The sequence below is a fragment of the Phyllobates terribilis genome, unplaced genomic scaffold (assembly GCF_046119375.1).
Source record: "Phyllobates terribilis strain yellow unplaced genomic scaffold, ASM4611937v1 Scaffold_1__5_contigs__length_1240528914, whole genome shotgun sequence".
Lineage (NCBI taxonomy): Eukaryota > Metazoa > Chordata > Amphibia > Anura > Dendrobatidae > Phyllobates > Phyllobates terribilis.
In genome coordinates this window covers 535,255,354-535,279,590 of record NW_027362761.1, presented here as the reverse complement: position 1 = coordinate 535,279,590, position 24,237 = coordinate 535,255,354, and positions in this window count along the sequence as shown.

The window sequence follows — 24,237 nt, the reverse complement described above, 5'->3', positions numbered from 1 at the left end:
GAAAGATCAGGAGCTCAGTGGGAGCAGTGCTAAAAGGAATCAGGGGCTGGCAGCTGAAGAGCTCGCCCTGATTGAAGAGTTACCACCGGACTCGGAGTCCGAGGCTGTGGGGATTAACCTTGACCCAGCAGCAGAAACCGACCGGCAGGGGATTTCAGGTCCTCTGGCCAAGAAACCCGAAGGCACGGTCACACGCGTGGGACCAGCACCGCCGTCGTGGAGCGGAAGCCACTAGAAGGCCCCGAGTCACCGGCCATACGGGTGAGCACCACACGGTACACTCAGGGACGTGGGCTACTTTTACCCGCCTCTAGCAAGGTAGCCAGAAGAGTACAATTAGTTGGGGAGGCCTACAACTCCGCCTGGCCAGGGGAGATCCCATCTGCTCAAGGACTGACCAGGCCCCAATCGCTAGCCAGTACTCCGGGAGGGTCTATTTTTGTCACCAGTAAAGACCCTGAACTACACCGCATCGTCTCTGAGTGGTTCCTGCTACCCCCATCATCCACGTCGGCTGCCCTGAGGCCATACCCCTCCCGTTGGGGGTTATCCCATCCACGCTGCACAATCCTTCCACCGGCCTCAGCGGTCTGCCCTGCAGCGGCAGCTCCATAGCTGCATTCAACGGGTGGCGTAGTCGTCCAACATCTACTGCTAATACACCGCCACTTAGTCTGACACCCTGGGCACGGACCGGGTCACCGCCACAAGGACTACTACCCCTATCCAGATCCGGCTCCGGGTAACCCTTGAACAAGGCCCAGGGGGCGCGTCAGCTTTTGGCGTAGTCGGCAGGATTTCGTGCCCGCAACCACCGGGTACTGCGTGCCTGAAAAAAGAGACTTTTAAACTTACCTGTGGTGAAAATTCCCGCCATCCGGCGCCATCTTCAGCCTTCTTCCCGCCATCGGTGAAGATTCCCGCCATCCGGCGCCATTTTCAGCCTTCTTCCCGCCTTCCGTGGAGTTTTCCCGCCGTTGGACGCCATCTTGAAGACGCCGCGCGGGAAGAAGAGGGGCGTGGACTCCAAAAGCGCGCGAGAACTGAAGCCCCGCCTCACGTCCAGACGTCGCGTAAGGTCCTGGAAGGAGCCCAGCAGACGCTGACGTCACAGGAGCGCGACGGAAGGTCCTCAACCCTGACGATCCACTGCGGAGCCGCGGCCTACGGAAGAGGATCATCGCAAGGTAGGCCACGGTCCACTAGGGGGGAGGAAGATGTCGGATACGGAGGAGAGCTTCACTGCCTCAACCCCCGCCAGCGCCAGCGCTGCTGCAGTCATGCCTTTTACCATGCCCTATATCCCGGGAGCAGCCTGGCTACCCCAATACTCAGGGGAGTCACATACCCTGAATGACTTTAGCGAAAAGCTGGATAGCCTCTTCCAGGTGTACCCCCTCACAGAAGAGCAAAAAGTGAGCATCCTGGTGGCCCAACTAACCGGGGCAGCCCAAAGGGAGGTAAAGTCCTGGCCACCTGGGAGGAGGACTGTCGCGGGGATACTAACCCGGCTGAGGGACACCTTTGATACCCGCACCTCAGCCGAGATTAAGCTTAGATTCTATGGGTGCAAGCAGCGAGCACATGAGAATATAAGGGACTATGCACTAAACCTACAAGAGGCCCTGAGAGCCATTAAGCAGACTGACCCCGACAGCGTGGGAAACGAGGACAGGCTGTTGACCGAACAATTTATAGAGGGACTATATTGCAATGTCCACCGAACCCAGTTGCGGGCCATAGCCTTACAGGATCCTCATCTGGACTTTGCACAGTTCAAGGACAGAGCCATCCGGGTGCTCCGAGAACCGGCACCGGGTGGCGTTGTGACCCACAGGCGCCCAGCTATCACTTACCACCAGGAGGCGGCGCCCTTGTCGGCAGGGCCTGTGGGGGCTGATGCGCAGGCTTTGAACAATGACCCGGCTCCAGACCTGCACCATCAGGTCCAAGAGCTAGCTAAAAGCGTTGCTGCGCTAACCCGAACTGTGCAGTCTTTACAGGTTTCCACTCCAGGGAAGATCCAGCTGGCATCCGGACCGGAGGACATCCCGTGGCGTCGACCAAGGAGGACCCCACCGGCCAGAGGAAGACCCAGCGACCGATACAACGAGGACGGACAACCCATCTGCCGCCGCTGCAATCAACCCGGACATATGGCAAGGTACTGTCCTTTAAACTGGCACAACCTGGGGTAGAGGGCCAACCCCCAGGAAAAAGATCACCAGGCCCATCGAACTGGCGCGACAAATATGTGGGAGGACGTCCAGTCTTGCCTGTGGTACTGGATGGCATTCCCATGAGTGCCCTACTGGACACCGGGTCACAGGTCACCACCATCCCGTACGTGCTCTTCAAGCAGTACTGGAATGACTCGGATATAACCCGCTATCCAGACGACGACTTGAGTATCATCGCCAGTAATGGTCAGCCCGTGCCACAGATCGGATTTAAAGAAATGACCATTAAAATCGGTAGAGTCGAACTGGCAGCACAGGGACTGATCATTGTAGACATTGACAAGCGCGAGAGTCACCCAAAGATAACTCTAGGAACTAATGTGATTGAAAATTGTCTTGCAGAGGTGATTTTCATTTTACAGCAGGTTGCCAAGAACGCCAGCTCCGGCCAGCAGCGAGTGCTCCAGAAAGAGATCCGGGCACTGATGCGACGGCAACAGGTGGAAATCTCCGGTGGTGAGATTGGTAGCGTAAGAATGTGTGACCCTTTCCCTATTGCCATGCCCCCGAAAAGTGAAATGATGATTTGGTGCCGGGCAGCTATTGGTCTGAGAGGTAGAGATTACCAGGCCATGGTAGAACCAGTCTACTCAGACAGTAGGCCCACCATTTTGACAGCACGGGGGGTAGTTGATGTACGCCATGGGAGGGTGCCCGTTCGTATAATAAATATCGGGAAAAGGGAAGTATACCTGCCCCGGTATGCTACGCTAGCCAAATTATATACTATCAACCAAAATTCTATACAGTCTGTGGAACCCTTGCCTCCATCTCACCCGGAGGAAGGTAACGGCTCTACGAAAATAATGGAGGATTGGTGTCAGCAACTACATTTGGGTACTGACTCCACTCCCTCCCACCAGAAACAGGGAGTCTACTGGGTGGTTCAAGAGTACGAGAGAGTGTTTAGTAAACACCCGTTAGACTTCGGGCGAGTCAAGGGGGTAGAACACCACATCCCCACGGGAGACCATCCTCCCATAAAAGAGAGGTATCGGCCCGTACCCCCTGCACACTACCAACACGCCAAGGGGATGCTTAGAGACATGAAGGAGGCTGGGGTAATCAGGGATAGCTGTAGCCCCTGGGCAGCTCCACTAGTCTTGGTCAAAAAGAAAGACAACACCATGAGAATGTGTGTAGATTACCGGAAAATTAACCGTATCACACACAAAGATGCGTACCCCTTACTAAGAATAGAGGAGTCTTTGGCTGCTTTAAAATCTGCTAACTTCTTCTCCACCTTGGATCTCACTAGCGGGTACTGGCAGGTTCCTGTAGCAGAGGCGGACCGGGAGAAGACCGCATTCACCACCCCGATGGGACTTAGCGAGTTTACCTGCATGCCGTTCGGACTCTGCAACGCACCAGGAACCTTCCAGCGATTGATGGAATGCTGTCTGGGACACCGAAACTTTGAGACGGTCCTGTTATACCTGGACGATGTCATCGTCTATTCTAAGACCTACGAGGACCACCTGAAACACCTGGCGGAAGTGTTCGAAGCTCTGGCAAGTTACGGCCTAAAGGTGAAACCCTCCAAGTGTCACCTCCTGAAGCCAAAGGTGCAGTACCTGGGACACGTGGTGAGTGCTGAAGGAGTGGCTCCCGACCCTGATAAGATCACCGCAATTAAGGAATGGCCAAGCCCCTCCAGCGTAAAGGAAGTGAGGCAGTTCCTCGGGTTGGTAGGCTACTACCGAAGGTTCATACCCGGTTTCACCAAAAAGGCAGCTCCTATGCAGGACCTCCTGATAGGCCAGTCCAGGAAGGCCAAGAACCAGAAGCCACCCTTCAGATGGGAGAAGCTGGAAGAAGAGTCCTTCCGCCAGCTGAAGATGGCCCTCACGGGGGATGAAATCCTGGCGTACCCTGATTATAGCCAGCCCTTTATCCTCTACACCGACGCCAGTAACATCGGGCTAGGAGCCGTACTGTCCCAGATCCAGCAGGGGAAGGAACGGGTAATTGCTTACGCCAGCCGAAAACTGCGACCCACCGAAAGAAACCCTGAGAATTACAGCTCATTTAAGCTAGAGTTCCTGGCAGTGGTGTGGGCAGTCACCAAACGCTTTAAGCACTACCTCGCTTCTTCCCGGTTCACCGTGTACACGGATAACAACCCGTTGACACACCTGGACACTGCAAGACTCGGTGCCCTAGAGCAGAGATGGATGGCCCGCTTGTCCAATTATGAGTTTACAATCAAATACCGGGCAGGACGCTCCAATACCAACGCGGACGCCCTGTCCAGGATGCCGAACCTACCGGACGTAGGGGAAGATTCAGAGGAACTGGAAGAAGTTGAACTCCCCGCGTTCCACCGTCATGGGACTATCCAGTATTCCCACCGTGTAAGGAGTAAGCAATCCGCTACGTTCAACCCATTACCTCATTACAACTGGGCGGAGACGCAAGACAGTGACCCTGCCGTCCGACTGGTAAAAGAGATGCTGACTCGGCCAGATGCACGCCTTGACCCAGACACTCCGGAGGAAGCCAAGCAACTGTGGGCTGAGAAGAGTCGACTGTTCCTTTACAAGGGGAAGTTGTGCCGCAGAATGGTTAACTCCCGGACGCATGAACTAATCTGGCAAGTAGTGGTGCCAAGAAGAGACGCAGCTATGGTGATGGAGGCATACCACGACGGAGCTGGGCACTTCGGATGGAAGAAGCTGGAGTTCCTGCTGCGCGGGCGGTTCCATTGGGTAGGCATGAGAGGAACCATCGAGAGGTGGTGCAGAGACTGTGGCCCATGCAACCTAAGAAGGAGGGACCGTGCCAGCCAGAAGACTCCCCTGCAGTCCATCATTACCAGACAGCCGTTGGAACTGGTAGCCTTGGATCATGTAAAACTGACCCCAAGCAGAAGTGGCTACGTCTACGCGTTAACCATCGTGGATCACTACTCCCGGTTCTTGGTTGTCGTTCCCGTCAAGGACTTAACGGCTCAAACAGCAGCTAGAGCCTTCCAGCAGCACTTCTGCCGTCCGCACGGATACCCGGAGCAGGTGCTGACGGACCAGGGCCCTGCCTTTGAAGCGGAAGTCTTCCAGGAGTTCTGCACCCTGTATGGCTGCCGGAAGATAAGAACAACACCCTATCACCCGCAAACTAATGGACTTTGTGAGAAAATGAACCAGGTGGTGATAGATCTTCTGAAAACATTGCCCCTGGAAGAACGTAGTCTGTGGCCTGAAAAGCTGCCTGACCTGGTGGACCTATACAACCACATCCCTGTAGGTTCCACCAACTGTACCCCGGCTTAACTAATGAGGGCAAGACCTGGTAAGCTTCCTGTTGATCCGGAGATGGGAGTCCTGACACCCGAGGACACTTCACCAGAAGCAGACTGGGACACAGAGAGGCAGCAGCAGTGCCGGAAAGTACAGGAGAGCGTGGAGCGAAGTCTCTGTCAAGCTAGGGAAAGACAAGAGAAAACTTACAACCAGTATGCTCCCGCTGTTCCCCTGGTGCCCGGAGAGCAGGTCTTGAAGAGGAAAAGACGGCTCCACAAGTTGGACGACCAATGGGAGAAGGACCCGTACACCGTACTGCCCTCAAGCCACGACAACCCAAAGATCTGTACAATCAGTAAAGACGGAGGGGAAACCACAGCCATTGTATCCCGGGATCACCTGAAGAAGTGTCCCGAACAGTTACGGAACCCTGAAGAGGAACAAGAAGACCCTCGACCCGTAGAGGAAAGGGAAGATATGGTTAGTACAGTGCTCGGAGACTTCCCTCGGTCTTGGACTCAAGTCAATGGTGCTGTTGTGGTACCCGTCCTCACGTTCCTCCAACCAGCATCCCAAGTGCCTACGGAGACACAGGTAGAACTGGAAGAACAGCCGGTCCAGGAGGCAGAAGACCCCACACAAGCAGACCAGGAGAATCAACCCTCTGCTTATAGTGAGCCTGCCATACCCCTAGTGAGCCAAAGAGTCCGTAGACGGCTGCCCAGTTTACCCTTGACAGCTCCTATACCCTGTAGCTCAGGACCAGTCAGCCAGCTCCGTAGGTCCACTAGGGTCACTAGAGGCCAGTTGCCCATACGGTGGAGGATCTAAATGTTCAAGCTATTTTATTAATGTTTACCTGTTTATTGTTGCTTGTGTATAATTTTGTGTTTCTAGTTATTTGTAGGAGTCTTTGGTGGATTTACCGGGAATCCTTTTTGCATATAGTTGGAGCGTAACCCAGGATGGACTGAAAAACTGTTAAGGACTCGGGGCAGGACAGACCCCTACCTGGTTACGTCTCCCTGTGTTGGTGAAATGGACACCTTTGTTTTCTTCAAAAGTTACACCCGGTTGCGGACACGCCGTGACCACCTTATGTATTGTCTCTATCAGAATGTTATTGTTTGCACCTTGTTATGTATACAAAAGTATGTTTAGTCCCGGAGTACTAAATTTCACTAGGGGGGAATGTGGCACCCCAGGGGTCTGGTCTCCACAGTAATAGCAATGTTATGTCTGAGAGCAGGTGGGAGGTCTCTTGGTCAGGAATCCTATGCATGCCACACATCCTGCCCAGTCCTGGGAGGGGAAGAACTTCCCCTATATAAAACTGGGGCTGAGGCAGGGTTAGAGAGAAGAAGAGTAGAAGAAGAAGAGTAGAGAAGAAGAGGAGCAGCTTAGGAAAGAAAGATCAGGAGCTCAGTGGGAGCAGTGCTAAAAGGAATCAGGGGCTGGCAGCTGAAGAGCTCGCCCTGATTGAAGAGTTACCACCGGACCCGGAGTCCGAGGCTGTGGGGATTAACCTTGACCCAGCAGCAGAAACCGACCGGCAGGGGATTTCAGGTCCTCTGGCCAAGAAACCCGAAGGCACGGTCACACGCGTGGGACCAGCACCGCCGTCGTGGAGCGGAAGCCACTAGAAGGCCCCGAGTCACCGGCCATACGGGTGAGCACCACACGGTACACTCAGGGACGTGGGCTACTTTTACCCGCCTCTAGCAAGGTAGCCAGAAGAGTACAATTAGTTGGGGAGGCCTACAACTCCGCCTGGCCAGGGGAGATCCCATCTGCTCAAGGACTGACCAGGCCCCAATCGCTAGCCAGTACTCCGGGAGGGTCTATTTTTGTCACCAGTAAAGACCCTGAACTACACCGCATCGTCTCTGAGTGGTTCCTGCTACCCCCATCATCCACGTTGGCTGCCCTGAGGCCATACCCCTCCCGTTGGGGGTTATCCCATCCACGCTGCACAATCCTTCCACCGGCCTCAGCGGTCTGCCCTGCAGTGGCAGCTCCATAGCTGCATTCAACGGGTGGCGTAGTCGTCCAACATCTACTGCTAATACACCGCCACTTAGTCTGACACCCTGGGCACGGACCGGGTCACCGCCACAAGGACTACTACCCCTATCCAGATCCGGCTCCGGGTATCCCTTGAACATGGCCCAGGGGGCGCGTCATTAACATCATTGGGACCTGATCCAATCAGGTCCTGATGATGTCCCCTGTCAGAGCTAACGCTCTGCACCGGAATTGCAGCGCTTGCAGGACCCTGGGGGTCCTGAGTGCTGCGGGACCACCCACCGTTTTTAAATGTCGGCGCTGCACAGAGCCCAGCAAGCGCCGACGTTTATCTACAGTGGGCCGTCGCGAAGAGGTTAAACATGATAACAATTATTAAAACAGGAAAAGGTACCAATACAAAGGAAGACAAAATGGAACCTCTTTTTTTATATTCCAGGGACAGAAAGGTGAAACTATAAAGCTTTTTACACACAAAATGTGTTTCACTTGTCAGCTGCCATAAATTTCAATACTTCAAAATTGATTCATATATCCAAAACCAAAGTAATACATCAGATGATAATAGTGCTGTAGGTCATAAAAGACACAAAGATCCAGCACGTAATTACCTCTATGAATAGTAACATTAAATAAATACTTCTTGCTTGATAGTAACTAGTGGTCCGCACCCGGGGCAGGAAGCAGGAGCCTCCATGTTAGTGTGGACCACTTTATATAGGTGAATATAACTATTTAGAGCTTTATCCCTTATGATAATTAGAGATCATAGCTGATACCTGCTAATTATTAGTCCGTGTCAGAGTTACTATCAAGCAAGAAGTATTTATTTAATGTTACTATTCATAGAGGTAATTATGTGCTGGATCTATGTGGAATAGGGGAATGCTTGTGACGCCACCTGAGGTGTCTGGTGAGGATCACCAGCGCTACGACAGTCCTCTGAGGCCGGTGTTCAGGCATCTTAGTTGGTGCAGCTTCCCACAGGTGGAGCTGGGCCTCAGGGTAGTGTAGAGAGGGTGTAGAATAGAGCGTTAGCGGGTGCAGAGCCGCGGAAGAAAGAACAGACAGAGGCAGTAGTTGAAGTCATCACTGTGGTGTTTTGTCAGCTCAGAGCTTCTCTCTGCTGTCACACGGGGAGCTGCGGCCGCCAGGGTGGGGTTCAGCACACTCCAGTTAGTTCAGGAGCGCTTCACAGGACCCCTGCTCTAGTGTGTTCCTCTCTTGTTGAACTTCTCCCGCCTTGTGTCCCCCACTGAGTCCCGTACGGGTACTGCGATGTCCCTTTTGGGTAACGTGTAGCTCCCGGACTGACTGGGTGCCCTTTTGGGTGACTTGTGGTTAGAACGTGGCGTAAGGCCGGGTCCCTCTGGATAAACTCAGATTAGGGCATATAGGTGGCGACTCCGCTCTGTCCGTATCCCCCTGGGATCCACATAAGCCTCCGGACTTTTCCGACAGAGACGTGAAGTGCAATGTCAGATAATCGGGGACCGGTACCCCCTCTTGCGGCAGGGTCTCTCTGTCAGGGCCAGAATAAGGTATGCAGGTGGCGACTCCGCTCCGTCCGCACCCCCTGAGATCCTTTCGCCTGTGGAGCCTAACTCCTCTGCTCCCCTCCTGGGCCTTCTTGCTTGGACCCTGACCGGGGACAGAGCCGGGTATAACTCTGCCCCGACCCCCCGTCTCGAGGCCTGAGACCGGGAACCGTGGACCCTCAGCTGGCTGCAGCTTTGTGCTGACTTGCCGTCCCAAAGACCCACGACCAAAGACCTTGTTATTAAGATGGCCTCCAGTTTTATATGGAATTCTAATAAGTGCTTTAGTAAAATGCTTCCTCCACCCTCACTCACTACGCGGTTCCCCCTTACTTTGGTTTCCCCCTACACCTCCATTCAGGCCCGGGGCAGCACTATGGTGCTCTAAGCCCCCTTCAGAACTGGAGTGGTGTAGTGTTGAGTTTGTGGCTGGGGTCCTGTATAATACTCCATCCTTACCTGGGAGAGGAGATACCACACCTCATTCTGAGGTGCAGTACCCCTGTGGCGACTGAGCCCTCAGGGGCGCCACATTAGTACAGTCTGCAGTCTAGACCTATCCCTTATGCTTCTTACATTGATGCTAAATATGTTTAGGTTAGCCATCCTGTAAAGAAAAAGGAAGGGTTAGCACAGAACCATACACCTTAGTTACCACTCCTTTCCGGCGGTTCTTCATCTTTGGTGACTGCCGGATCTTGCACTTGTGGCAGGCCTCCTGAATAAAGTGTGTTGAGCAGGAGGAGGGTCTCATCGGGGTCCTGAAGATCCTGGGGGACTGGTTCGGACACCAATTTGTCCACTAGCCGCTCCAGCTCCTCTGCTAGGGGAAGTTGATCCTCGGTGGCTTTCTTCTTGGAAGCATCAGGATGGGTGGCATCGCTCCCTTTCCTCTTTCTCTGAAGAGTACCTGTGGATTCAAGAAGGAGGAACTCCTCCAGGGAAATGATGTTTGGAGAATGTGGACCCGGAGGTTGGGTGGCTCTGGGTGCTGGTGAAGGAATCCCTGAGGCTGGGGGGTTACTGTTTGCAGCTTCTGTAGCAGTGCTGAGGAGACAGAGATCTTAAGAAGGGATGAGGCTGGGATCACTAGCAAGGGTCTGGGCTGGGACATGGCTGGGACATGGGCAAGGGGTTGGGTTGAGGCATGGGCCACAGTTTTGGCGGGAGGGGGGGGCTTTGTCTTTTACTCTTTCTTTTAGGCCTCTGAGGCTGTTATCTGTGCAGGATTTGCACAGTGCATTCCCTTGGCCACTAATGCATAAGTCTTGTTTCTTTGAGGACAGTCTTTGTAGATGTGGGAGGGCTGCCCACAAAGATTACACATAGACTTCCTAGGACAGTCCTTAGTTTCGTGCCCTGCCATACGACAAATCCAGCAGGCTGACTCCTTCCAGTCCCTAATACTATATCCCTTCCTGACGCATTTCCTGCAGGTCTGTAGCATGCCGGGATAATAAATCAGTCCAGAGGAGTTGCCCAAAAAAAGAGTATGGGGTAGATGTTGCACACCATCTTCTGGTAATAAATAATTTATTTCTTACAATTAAAAAAAAAAACATTACTTAAAATATTTAGCCTATCACCCATTAAACCTCCACCATCCCCCAATCCTACACCTTTACCACATGCTTCCATTTCAAGATCTTCCACACCCCTTCAGCCTCATTTTCCCCAAATCTTTTCTCATCCAACAAATACACAGTATACAATTTATCCAATATCATCCTCAGACATCCATCCACAGTCACAGTTTTCTTTTTAAATACATACAGATTCCTGACATCCCGAAATACTTCTTTAATGACAGCTAGCATAATAAACAAAATCCTTTGACTTTTCACATTCACTGCACCCAATCCAAACATTACCAACCCAAAAGACAAGTTTTTTAAACCAATTACCTCTTTAAATAACGGACCCATTCCCTTCCACACATCTCGAGCCACTCTACAATTCCAGAACAGATGCACAATACTCTCACTTCCCTGACACATCTCTTTAGGACATAAATCACTTCTTCTTAAACCCCGATTTTGGTAAAATTCCCTAACTGGTAGTGCCCCATGAATACTCTGCCATACATTCTCTCTGTCTATTAGTTATTCCATTCGTCTTCATACTTTTCCACACTTTCCCAACATCCTTACTGCTCACCATATTAATATTGCATTGTAGCTCTTTCTCAACAATAAAATTTAACATGCTCTTCATTTTCTTTCAGATTTCATTCCCCACCCTCTCTAGATCAATCTTTTTCCCAAAATTTTCAATGGAACAATACCAATTAGGACACACAAATGCACATGGTCTCCTCAAATCTCTATCCATCCATCCTAATCTACATTTTTGTTCCCCAGAAAAAAAACAAACAAGATCCTATTCAATCTTCTCAGAACCAAATATCCAGGAGGAAATACTAACGCAACATACAACAACATTGGCAAAATCACACTTTTAATTATTAAAATCTTACCCACAAAAGACAGCTCTCTCAATTTCCAAATATTTAACTTTTTCATCACTCTCTTACCCACATCGTCCCAACTTTCTCTCCCGTCTAAACTTTCATACAATTTCTCACCTAGCACCTTCAACGCACCATATACTCTCTCAATACCCAAGTCTTCATGTATTGTCACATCACCAAAACACTTCCACACACTTTTACCCCAACTGACCCTAAAAGCGGATGCCCCACAAAATAAGGAGACTAACAATTTTGCCCTTCTTAACACACACACTGACTCACAAACCACGCATACATCATCCATATATGCTAATACTTTCACCTCTTTTCCACCACTTCCAGGCACTTTTACACCCCTTATACATTTATCTTTCCTAATCAACTCCAATAAAGGTTCCATTACACAAATGAACACAATAGGTGACAGTGGGCAACCTTGCCTCACACCTGAGCGCACCCTCACTTCTTCACTGAGCCACCCGTTTATCAGAACTTTACTATATGCATCTTTATACAACATCCTTATCACATTCACAAAATCACCAGGGAATCCCATTCTTACTAACACTCTGAACAAGAAACCATGCGACACTCTATCAAACGCCTCTTCAAAATCAATTGACAATATACTCACATCTTGCTTTCTATCCATACTATCCCACAGCACAACTCTCAACAAACACAAATTCTCACTTATCCTCCTTCCAGGTACACCACACACTTGCTCTTCGCCAATTACTTGATTTATCACCTCTCTCATCCTATTTGCAACTAATTTTGCAAAGATCTTATAGTCCACATTTAAAAGCCATTATACTATTTTCCCACATAAACTTATACACTTCCACTAAATCACACCCCATAATATCCCACATGCTTCTAAAAAACTCAGCCGGTAAACCATTCTCACCTGGAGTCTTGTTTAAAGCCATACTAACCTTCACCTCTTCCTCATAAATCCTTCATCAGTTCAGGCAAATCATTCTCCAACACTTTTTTCTCAATACACGCAAACAAATCATCCTCAAGGTCTCTATTAGTGTTGAGCCACCCCCGTAGTGTTCGAGTTCGGTTCGGTTCGTCGAACACCCGTGTGTTCGCCGAACTGTTCGTCGAACTGTTCGTCGAACACCTTCGAACACCGTTAAAACCAATGGCAGGCAAACAAAAACACATAGAAACACATAGAAAACACCTTCAAAGGTGTCCAAAAGCTGACAAACTGCTCAGAAGACACAACTAACACATGGAAAAGTGACAAGTACATATAGTCATGCGAAAAGAAAAGAGGTGGAGGAGTAAAAGGAGGGGGAGACACAGATATAGGCATGTCATGCCCTTTTAAAATCCAAAAAGTGAGAAGCCGACACGTTCAGTCCGCTCCTGCCTTGGGGTGCCTCCTGATGCTCTTCACTGAGTATCCCGTGGTCCCGAAGCATTTCCTTTGAAAAAATTAAGTGTCCAAACTACAGGTGGTGTAGCTTGCTTAACAGCCGGGATAATCCGCTGACTAGCAGACACTGCTACTAGGCACAAAGTATTTCCTGGGCTAGATGCAGTTAAAAATTTGTAATTAGATACTCTCGTTGGATGCTGAGAAAGCATTCCATAGAGTCTCCTGGCACGCCATATATGATTCTCTTAAAAAGCTTGGGGTAGGGGTCTAGGGGACCCTTTTATAGCCAAAATCACGGCCCTGTATCACAATACGTCACCTAGGCTGAAGATAAATGGAACTGTAGCACCCTGAGGGCTCGGTTGCTACAGAGGTATTGCACCTCACCCAGAGGTGTGATATCTCACTCTCAGGTAAGGATGGAGTGTGGATCAGGACCCGACACCTGCATGCATTACACCACATTGCCGTGGGGCAGGGCGACCAATATGCCTCTGAGATGGGCACGACAGTCCCTGTCCCTGGCTGGAGTGGGGGGAGGGAACACTGAGGAAGGGGAACCCTGTAGTGCAGGAGCAGGGAGGAAGCAGTTCCTGGGTGCATTGAGAAGGGAGTATAAAAGGTGGGCACCATCTTAGTTCAGTGCAGAGAAGTCTGAGCAGAAGTGGCAGGGAGCAGGGGCTCTGCATGAGCTCTGCTCCGGAGGCGGGCCTAGTAACAGAGGCCCAGGCCTGGAAGAGGGAGAAGGAAGGAAGAGGAGCGGAGAAGGCTCCAGGAACGAGGAACGAAGGGATCCCAGGGGTGCGGACGGGCGAGTCGCCACCGCACGCCCGAATCCACCTGCGTGGAGGGGTCAGGCCAAAGGGGGAGACCGGTCCCCGAAACTAGTGGAGGCAGGAAACGACCCTCAGCTAGAAACCGGAGGCTCTGACATTTTATGTTGCGCAGCCCCTCGCTACACCCGCTAGGAGGGCAGCACATAGGGTCAGGGAAACTGGCGCCAAGTTTACCAAGAGGAGGCCCGAGGCAGCCGGACAGAAGGGTTGGTAAGAAAGGCCAGACAAAGGACACACAAAGGGGGTCCTGTGAAGCGCTCCAAAGTTATCTGGGAGTTGTCTGAGCCCCTCACCTGATGAGCACAGTACGACGTGGGCAGCCGTTACCTGCAGACGTGGTCTGGATAATAAGAACTGTGAGTAAAGGCCCTGGACTGCATCACTGACTCCGTGTCGTTACTGCTGCTGCCCTGCACCATCACCCCCATCCTCCGCATACACTGCCCTGAGGCTATACTCCTCCCGTGGGGAGTTATGCTACGCTCTGCTGCACCCACAACACCAGCCTCAGCGGTCTGCCCTGCAGCGGCGGTTCACTCTGACCGCAATCCACGGGTGGCGTAGTCGGACATTTAAACATCAAAACCACATAAATAGTTCCGCCACTGGTTTGACCACCCTGAGCCACGGAACCGGGTCGCCGCCACGAAGACTACAACCACCAGCATCCACCAAAAAGGGTCCGGCTCCGGGTGTCCCAAGGCCCAAGGGGTGCATCAGAACATTTTCATCACCTTTCACAATCACCAATGGGACAAGGCAGGGATGTCCTCTGTCCCCTCTCTTATACATCCTAGTGACGGAGCACCTGCTCTCATCAATTCGCCATAACCCCAATATTAGGTGGATTGAGGTGGGAGGCACCGAGTACAAGTGCTCTCTATTTGCTGATGATGTCCTAGTATATATCACTCAATCACATATATCCATCCATGCTGTTATGGCTGAAATAGATCACTTTGTTACATGGTCAAATTTTAAAATCAATGCAGCGAAGTCTGAGGCCCTCGATGTCTCCCTCCCCAAATCCATATAGGATTCCATCCAGTCCAACTTTCCCTTTGCCTGGCCCTCACAGGGTATCAAATACTTAGGAATTCCTATTCATAGAGACCTCTCCCATCTATGTTATCTTAATTTTGGGCCCTTTATTGAACAACTCCATACAGACCACGGTTCGCAAGTTAGAACTGTAAGATTCACTACGTGAACCACTGGTGTTTTGTGGAAAAGCACATGTACACTGTGTTCCAAATTATTATGCAAAAAGTGTTTAGGAGTGATAAGGGAAGAATTTGTTTGTTTGTCAGTTAAACTCATTGATGGTGATGTGTGTCAGGGCTCTTTATATCACTGTAAGCAATTGCAGACACCTGTGCTAATTAGTTTGGCAGGTGTGTCCAATGAAAGGCAAGACTACTTAAGAAGGCTGTCTCACATTATTAAGCAGCCTACATTTTCTGCCAAAATGGGAAAGAAAAAGGATGTGTCGGCTGCTGAGAAGCAACAAATTGTGGAGTGTTTAGGTCAAGGCATGTCTTGGCAATCAAGAAGTATGTAGCTGATTCACAGTACACACGTGTGCGTGCTGATAAGGGCAAATTGAGGACTCTTTCCTACAGGCAATTACGTCAGGTTAAAAGAGCAGCGGCAAAAAAGCCTTGTCATAGCAGCAGACAAGTTTTTGAAGCCGCTGGTGCCTCCAACGTCCCCCGAACAACAAGATGCAGGGTCCTTCAGAGGTTTGCAGCTGTGCATACGCCATCCTGTCGACCTCCTCTATCCACTTCACACAAGCAGAAACGGCTCCAGTGGGCCAAACATTACATGAAGACTGATTTCAAAACTGTTTTGTTCACGGATGAGTGCCGTGCAGCGCTCGATGGTCCAGATGAATGGAGTGGAGGATGGCTGGTTGATGGACACCCCACGCAAACACGGCTACAGCGCCAACAAGGAGGAGGTGGAGTAATGTTTTGGGCTGGAATCATGGGGAGAGAGATTGTCGGCCCCTTTAGGATCCCTGAAGGCGCTAAAGATGAACTCCATAATGTATGTGGATTTTCTCAAACAGCACTTCCTGCCATGGTTCAAGAAGAAGAACCGTGTATTTCACAGCAAGATCATTTTTTTGCATGATAATGCACCATCTCATGCTGCACATAAAACATCTGCATCTCTGGCTGATATGGGCATAAAAGGGGACAAACTTATGGTGTGACCCCCATGCTCCCCTGACCTCTACTCCATTCAGAACCTCTGGAGCATCATCAAAAGGAGTGTCTATGATGGCGGGAGGCAGTTCACATCTAAGCAACAGCTCTGGGAGGGTATTCTGTCCTCATGCAAAACAATTGAAGCAGAAACCATCCAAAACCTGACAAATTCAATGGACGAGAGAGTTCAGAAGCTCCTTTCGAACAAGGGGTCCTATGTGAAAATGTAACATCACCTAGAATAAAGTTTTGAGTTGAAAACTGTTTGATTTCAGTTTCTAATAACCTGCTAATGCTTATAATTTCAAAAATGACCATTTTTTTGGTCTTTATTAAAATGAAAAGGTTGATCGAAAAGTTTGGGGGACCTAAGAGTATGGCAACCCAATAGTCATGATTACTTCGAATTCTGACAATATGAGGGTCATGTTGCAGGTAGTGCAGCAAGAAGGCACTTATGTGTCTTGCGCATCTCGGAGCCCCAAAATTATTTTCTGGGCTAGATGCAGCTAAAAATTATTATTAATTTTAAATCTGGTGGAGCTTAGTATAGATGGCCTAATAGGATCAGTGCTGCACACTGCTACAAAGCCCAAATTATTTTCCAGTCAAGATACAGATAAACATGATTAGTAATTTTAAATCTGGTGGAGCTTATTATAGATGGCCTAATAGAATCAGTGCTGCACACTGCTACAAAGCCCAAATTATTTTCCAGCCAAGATACAGATAAACATGATTAGTAATTTGAAAGCTTAAAACGGTTGGTAGGGTGATTTTAACCAATCATCAAGCTTTTACTCTCCCCAGGATGACACAGGGGTAGAAAAGTCGTTTCGGATCCATGATTTGTTCATCTTTATGAACGTGAGTCTGTCTACATTATCAGTGGAGAGCCGCGTGTGCTTATCTGTCAGCACACCACCAGCAGCGCTGAACACACGTTCAGACAGAACGCTGGCTGCGGGGCATGACAAGATCTCCAAGGCGTAAGTGGCTAGCTCCGGCCATTTATCCAGATTGGAAGCCCAAAAAGAGCAACGGTCCAGTGACACAGTCATGGCTTCAATGTTTACTTGGAGATACTCCTGTACCATCCTCTCTAGGCGTTGACTATGTGTCAGACTTCTTGTCTCCTGTGGCCTTGCAAAGGATGGGCTAAAAAAGTGGTGAAATGATTCCGCAAAATTGATGTTACCAGCAGATACTGTGGTTCTGTTACGGTTTGAGTGCTGAACACTTGACGGTCCCACGGTTGGCAAGTTGGAACTGTGAGATTCACTACGTGCACCACTGGTGTTTTGTGGAAAAGCACATGTAAGATTCTGCAACAGTCTCTGCTGATACTCCTGCATGCGTGCATCCCTTTCTACGGCAGGAATAATTTCTGCAAATTTACTTTTGTACCGGGGATCTAACAGTGTGGCAACCCAGTAGTCAGGATTATTTCTAATTCTCACAATTCGAGGGTCATGTTGCAGGTAGTGCAGCAAGAAGGCACTCGTGTGTTGCGCATCCAGGAGCACCAAGTCCCTGTTGTGTTGGTGGCGAGGTAACAATCATGCTTCCTTCCTCTGTCCTCTCCCCCCAACCTCGCACAACAGAAATGTGATCAAGGTCTCCCTCATCTGATGAGTCTTCCATCAGTTCGTCCTCCACTTCTTCCTGGGCTCCTGCACCTTCCTCACTAGTTTGGCTGCTACCATGCGCCCTGGTAAAACCATCTCCCCCACCCTCACATGCCTACCGCCTTGGTGCTGCCGACCGTCTGGACCTTGCAGATGTTAGCCCTTCCGCATACAACTCCTCCTCCTCTACTTCCTCCACCTCCTCTTGTGCCACCACCTGACTCCGAATTCTGTTTAACATGTGCTCCAGCATGTAAATCACCGGAATAGTCATGCTGATAATGGCATCGTCAGCACTAAACATCTTCGTCGCCATTTCAAAACTGTGCAGAAGGGTGCATAGGTCCCTGATCTGAGACCACTCCTCCAGCGTGATTTGCCCCACCTCTGGATCTCGTTGGCCCAGGCTATACGTCAGAACGTATTGCACCAGGGCTTGTCGGTGCTGCCACAGTCGCTGCAACATGTGCAGAGTTGAATTCCACCGGGTAGGCACATCGCATTTTAGCCGGTGAAGTGGCAGGCCCAACGACTTCTGTAGAGATGTAAGTCGCTGAGCTGCGGGATGCGAATGGCGGAAGTGAGCACACAGCGACCGTGCCCTCTGCAGAAGGCCATCTAGTCTGGGATAGTGGGCTAAAAATTGCTGGACAACCAGGTTCAACACGTGAGCCATACAAGGCATGTGTGTGACATTGCCCCGGCAAAGGGCCGCACCCAGGTTTGCAGCATTGTCGCACACGGCCTTCCCTGGTTTCAGGTCCAGTGGAGACAACCATTCATGAAATTGGTTCTCCAGAGCTGACCACAACTCCTCAGCTGTGTGACTCACATTTCCCAGACATTTCAAAGTAAAAACCACCTGATGACGTTGAGCCCTACTGCCAGCATAGTAAGGAGGTGTGCAGGATCCCTTCTGCGCAGTTAGAAAGCTTGTGGCATGACCAGACAGGCTTTGGGTGCAGGTGAAAGACCGAGAGGAGGTTGAGGAGGCAGAAGCAGTGGAGGAACTTTGACATAAAGAGGATTGACGCACAACTCGTGGGGACGGCAAGACTTGGACAGCAGCCCCTTGTCCTGCTGTCACCATAGTTACCCAGTGCCCAGTCAGCGACATGTAACGCCCCTGTCCATGCCTACTCGTCCAAGTGTCTGTGGTGAAATGCACCCTGTCACACACAGAGTTTCTCAAAGAAGCGGTGATGTTGTGTGCGACATGCTGGTGGAGCGCAGGCACACCTTTCTTTGAGAAGTAGTGCCGACTGGGCATCTGGTACTGGGGCACTGCGACGGACATAAGGTCTCGAAAATCCTCTGTGTCCACCAGGCGGAAAGGCAGCATTTCTGTAGCCAAGAGCTTGCAGATGGTGAAATTCAACCTCTTAGCTTTCTCATGGCTAGGAGGAAATGGTCTTTTACTGGTCCACATCTGAGGGACCGAGGGCTGGCTATTGTGCTTAGACGGGGTTGATAAGGGTGTCCCCGGCAAACTGCCGGTCTGTGAGGAAGATGCAGCCGGACATGTTAGGTTGCCTTGATCCAAAGGTGGTGCTATCGATGTCGGACAGCGCTCAACACCAGCTGGTGTTACCACCTCCAAAGAAAATGATGACCTGCCATTCACGCTGGCTGTTGCGGGTAAAGAGGTGGCAGGTCTGCGCCCCAAAACAGGTGTGACTGCTGTCCCCCCAGTCACAGAGGATGAAGAGGCCGCGGATGCACAAGATATGGCAGACGGTGGTTGGCCCGGCCGGCTAGGCCGCATTGTAGCACACTGAGCTTCCCACTGCAACTTATGCTTCATGTCCATGTGCCGGTTCATGCATGAAGTACTCAAACTATGTATTTTTTGGCCTCTACTTAGCTTTTGCTGACAAATGTTACAGATAACACGAGTTGGGTCATCTTTATCGATCTGAAAAAATGCCCAGGCTATGCAAGGCTTAGCACCCATGCGACCTGAAGAGCCACCACGACTTGTGGTGAGAGGCAGAGTTGTGTTTGAGGATGCAGTTGTTGACGTGCTTCCAGTACTACGTCTCTGTCCAGGAAGGCGCAACCTGACCTCGTCGTCACTAGCATCTTCCTCCACCTCCTCTGCTGACCTCATCTCTTGGCTGACTGTGGGTTGACAGTAAGTGGGATCTCCAACCTCATCATCATCACCCTGTGCGTTATCACACCCGTCGTCCTCAGAGCCAACCTGTTCCTGCCCTGACAAAAAACTAAAGTTGTCGCTCCAATCAGGTATTTGAGTCTCATCATCGTCTTCCTCATTGTCTCCACCAACAGGAGTTACAGTTTGGGAATGAGGGTCTACATTATGGTCAGAACCTTCTGCGTCTGGTCCTGGATCCGACTCATAAAGATTCTGGGCATCAGTGCAGATCATTTCCTCGTCTGGATTCACAGAAGCGCTGGAGTCGACCTCTGATTCCCAGGCTATAGTATGAGTAAACAGCTCTGCAGACTCAACCATCTGTTCTACCTCATACTCAGACGGGCAGCTGGATATTTGGGAGCTGTGAGGAAGCAAGTGCGATTGGGGTGACACCTTTGAGGACTGGAGTATTTGTGATGTTGAAGTTGATGTGGAGGAGAGCCCACTTAAAGGAGCACTTGATATCCGTTGAAGCACCTGCTGTTTTTGTGCCTCATCTGGAATTTGTAGCGATTGGCGTGGCCGTAAGAAAGGGATCCTATCACATTGTCCGCTAAAAGAAGTAGACATTTTAGTTTGGCTGGAAGATGGTCTTTCTTCTGCAGATGTTACTGTTGCTTTAACACCTACCCCACAGACACTACCTTTTTTCCCCTTCCCAACACGCCTATTCCCCTTTCCACCAGCAGCAGGCCTTTTTCCACTCATTTTGGTGGTTAACTAATTCACAACTCTGGAGTTGTTTGCACAAAAAAACAATGGATGGGAACCGAGCAGAGCTGAGTGGCCAAACTGTGGTATTAGGCCAAAACTATTGGCTGGGTTAGATGCAGAAAAAAATGATATTTAATTTGCAACCTGATGGAAGTCAGTATAGATGGACTAATAGAACAAGTCCCACACACAGCTAGAAGCCCAAATATTTTTTCAGAGGTAGATGCAGAAAAAAATTATATTCAGTTTGCAACCTGATGGAGGTCAGTATAGATGGACTAATAGAACAAGTCCCACACACAGCTAGAAGGCCAAATATTTTTTCAGAGGTAGATGCAGATAAAAATTATTTTTAATTTGCAGCCTGATGGAGGTCAGTATAGATGGACTAATAGAGAAAGTCCCACACACTGCTAGAAGGCCAAATATTTTTTCAGAGCTAGATGCAGACAAAAAATTATTTTGAATTTGCAACCTGATGGAGGTCAGTATAGATGGACTAATAGAGAAAGTCCCACACACTGCTAGAAGGCCAAATATTTTTTCAGAGCTAGATGCAGACAAAAAATTATTTTTAATTTGCAACCTGATGGAGGTCAGTATAGATGGACTAATAGAGAAAGTCCCACACACTGCTAGAAGGCCAAATATTTTTTCAGAGCTAGATGCAGATAAAAATTATTTTTAATTTGCAACCTGATGGAGGTCAGTATAGATGGACTAATAGAGAAAGTCCCACACACTGCTAGAAGGCCAAATATTTTTTCAGAGCTAGATGCAGAAAAAAATTATATTCAGTTTGCAACCTGATGGAGGTCAGTATAGATGGACTAATAGAACAAGTCCCACACACAGCTAGAAGCCCAAATATTTTTTCAGAGGTAGATGCAGAAAAAAATTATATTCAGTTTGCAACCTGATGGAGGTCTGTATAGATGGATTAATAGAACAAGTCCCACACACAGCTAGAAGCCCAAATATTTTTTCAGAGGTAGATGCAGAAAAAATTATATTCAGTTTGCAACCTGATGGAGGTCTGTATAGATGGATTAATAGAACAAGTCCCACACACAGCTAGAAGCCCAATATTTTTTCAGAGGTAGATGCAGAAAAAAAATATATTCAGTTTGCAACCTGATGGAGGTCAGTATAGATGGACTAATAGAGAAAGTCCCACACACTGCTAGAAGGCCAAATATTTTTTCAGAGCTAGATGCAGACAAAAAATTATTTTTAATTTGCAACCTGATGGAGGTCAGTATAGATGGACTAATAGAGAAAGTCCCACACACTGCTAGAAGGCCAAATATTTTTTCAGAGCTAGATGCAGAAAAAAATTATATTCAGTTTGCAACCTGATGGAGGTCAGTATAGATGGACTAATAGAAGAAGTCCCACACACAGCTAGAAGGCCAAATATTTTTTCAGAGGTAGATGCAGATAAAAATTATTTTTAATTTGCAGCCTGATGGAGGTCAGTATAGATGGACTAATAGAGAAAGTCCCACACACTGCTAGAAGGCCAAATATTTTTTCAGAGCTAGATGCAGACAAAAAATTATTTTTAATTTGCAACCTGATGGAGGTCAGTATAGATGGACTAATAGAGAAAGTCCCACACACTGCTAGAAGGCCAAATATTTTTTCAGAGCTAGATGCAGATATAAATTATTTTTAATTTGCAACCTGATGGAGGTCAGTATAGATGGACTAATAGAGAAAGTCCCACACACTGCTAGAAGGCCAAATATTTTTTCAGAGCTAGATGCAGAAAAAAATTATATTCAGTTTGCAACCTGATGGAGGTCAGTATAGATGGACTAATAGAACAAGTCCCACACACAGCTAGAAGCCCAAATATTTTTTCAGAGGTAGATGCAGAAAAAAATTATATTCAGTTTGCAACCTGATGGAGGTCTGTATAGATGGATTAATAGAACAAGTCCCACACACAGCTAGAAGCCCAATATTTTTTCAGAGGTAGATGCAGAAAAAAAATATATTCAGTTTGCAACCTGATGGAGGTCAGTATAGATGGACTAATAGAGAAAGTCCCACACACTGCTAGAAGGCCAAATATTTTTTCAGAGCTAGATGCAGACAAAAAATTATTTTGAATTTGCAACCTGATGGAGGTCAGTATAGATGGACTAAAAGAGAAAGTCCCACACACTGCTAGAAGGCCAAATATTTTTTCAGAGCTAGATGCAGACAAAAAATTATTTTTAATTTGCAACCTGATGGAGGTCAGTATAGATGGACTAATAGAGAAAGTCCCACACACTGCTAGAAGGCCAAATATTTTTTCAGAGCTATATGCAGATAAAAATTATTTTTAATTTGCAACCTGATGGAGGTCAGTATAGATGGACTAACAGAGAAAGTCCCACACACTGCTAGAAGGCCAAATATTTTTTCAGAGCTAGATGCAGAAAAAAATTATATTCAGTTTGCAACCTGATGGAGGTCAGTATAGATGGACTAATAGAACAAGTCCCACACACAGCTAGAAGCCCAAATATTTTTTCAGAGGTAGATGCAGAAAAAAATTATATTCAGTTTGCAACCTGATGGAGGTCTGTATAGATGGATTAATAGAACAAGTCCCACACACAGCTAGAAGCCCAAATATTTTTTCAGAGGTAGATGCATAAAAAAATTATATTCAGTTTGCAACCTGATGGAGGTCTGTATAGATGGATTAATAGAACAAGTCCCACACACAGCTAGAAGCCCAATATTTTTTCAGAGGTAGATGCAGAAAAAAAATATATTCAGTTTGCAACCTGATGGAGGTCAGTATAGATGGACTAATAGAGAAAGTCCCACACACTGCTAGAAGGCCAAATATTTTTTCAGAGCTAGATGCAGACAAAAAATTATTTTTAATTTGCAACCTGATGGAGGTCAGTATAGATGGACTAATAGAGAAAGTCCCACAAACTGCTAGAAGGCCAAATATTTTTTCAGAGCTAGATGCAGATATAAATTATTTTTAATTTGCAACCTGATGGAGGTCAGTATAGATGGACTAATAGAGAAAGTCCCACACACTGCTAGAAGGCCAAATATTTTTTCAGAGCTAGATGCAGATAAAAATTATTTTTAATTTGCAACCTGATGGAGGTCAGTATAGATGGACTAATAGAGAAAGTCCCACACACTGCTAGAAGGCCAAATATTTTTTCAGAGCTAGATGCAGAAAAAAATTATATTCAGTTTGCAACCTGATGGAGGTCAGTATAGATGGACTAATAGAACAAGTCCCACACACAGCTAGAAGCCCAAATATTTTTTCAGAGGTAGATGCAGATAAAAATTATTTTTAATTTGCAGCCTGATGGAGGTCAGTATAGATGGACTAATAGAGAAAGTCCCACACACTGCTAGAAGGCCAAATATTTTTTCAGAGCTAGATGCAGACAAAAAATTATATTCAGTTTGCAACCTGATGGAGGTCAGTATAGATGGACTAATAGAACAAGTCCCACACACAGCTAGAAGCCCAAATATTTTTTCAGAGGTAGATGCAGATAAAAATTATTTTTAATTTGCAGCCTGATGGAGGTCAGTATAGATGGACTAATAGAGAAAGTCCCACACACTGCTAGAAGGCCAAATATTTTTTCAGAGCTAGATGCAGAAAAAAATTATATTCAGTTTGCAACCTGATGGAGGTCAGTATAGATGGACTAATAGAACAAGTCCCACACACAGCTAGAAGCCCAAATATTTTTTCAGAGGTAGATGCAGAAAAAAATTATATTCGGTTTG